Below are 1,249 nucleotides of genomic sequence, written 5' to 3'. Positions count from 1 at the left end.
AAATTTTTGAAAAACACAATTCCACCTTCTACAGCCAGATGTCCAATGTATTCTCAAATAAGACAATACATAATATGACATAAGTGGTGAATTGAATATGAGAGTTTGAATTGAAAGGTATTGGATTATATTTGTGGTAATTTGGAATTGGTGCCATAAGAAGGCAAGAAGGTTGAATTTAATGTCTTTGATGGAGCTTTAGATAGAGTTGCAAGTAGATCTTTAAATATAACTTCAAGTGGATTTTTTTACTGGTGAATAAAGAATATACTTTGATTCAAATATTGCAAAAATATTTCAAGCATTATTTATGCAACAATAATAGGGCAATGATTGCAAAGAAGCTTTGGCAACCAAAGCATTATAAGCGGTAGATAACAAGATTGACCAATTTAATAGGAGGAATATTTTCAAATATTTAAGATGTTATATGTCGAAAATAGAATTGAATTGTATTTTTGAAAAGAAGATGATTTAATTATTTGAGCTTATTATGGTATCAAAGATAAGGGAGCATATAAGATCTATTATAGGGAATTTGAAAGTTCATGGGAGGTATTTTGACATGCATTGAAGGATGAGTATTTTTTGGAGGATATTGATTGAGTTACCAAGAAATCATTCTTGAAATAGATTGAACAACCTAACAAGAATTTGTAAAGTATAAAATTATTAAGAAAAATTAAAATATAATTTTTTCAATTATAAAAAATAAAAAACTTAACATTGGGACCATGCAAGATTGAATTGTTTCTTCAAGGTACTAATGAAAAATAACAAAAGAAGTTAGAAGTTCTTTTTCAAGACAAAGAAAAAAATGAAGGATTAACAACTAAGTGGAAGGCTGTTGAAGATGCTATTAGATTCCTTACTGAAAGAAAAAGAAAAAAAGATAGAGTTGATGCTCAAAAAGTGATATAAGTATCAAAAACTCCAATACCTACTAAACAATTGACTGTGCCTATTGTCCAACCTCTACTAGCTATATCAAAGAAAGAAGATATGAAAGTTGACGAGATTATATGTGGGATGCAAGATCTTCAAATCAAACTTGCAAAGCTTAAGGAAAAAACTTCTACAAGAAGTTCAAAGGTTACTTTTAAACAAGAGTATGTGCAAAGATATATTTGGTGTGATGATGATTTTTATTTTTAAAAAAATTGTGGTGAATTTGATGAGATGGTACAACAAGCCATTGTTTATTGGGAAGATGGAAAAGTTGCATTGAAGAATATTGGTGATCTTGTCT

This window comes from Physcomitrium patens, chromosome 1, assembly GCF_059467195.1.
Source record: "Physcomitrium patens ecotype Gransden chromosome 1, ASM5946719v1, whole genome shotgun sequence".
Lineage (NCBI taxonomy): Eukaryota > Viridiplantae > Streptophyta > Bryopsida > Funariales > Funariaceae > Physcomitrium > Physcomitrium patens.
The sequence above is the reverse complement of the archived record's forward strand: the minus strand, read 5'-3'. Positions refer to the sequence as shown.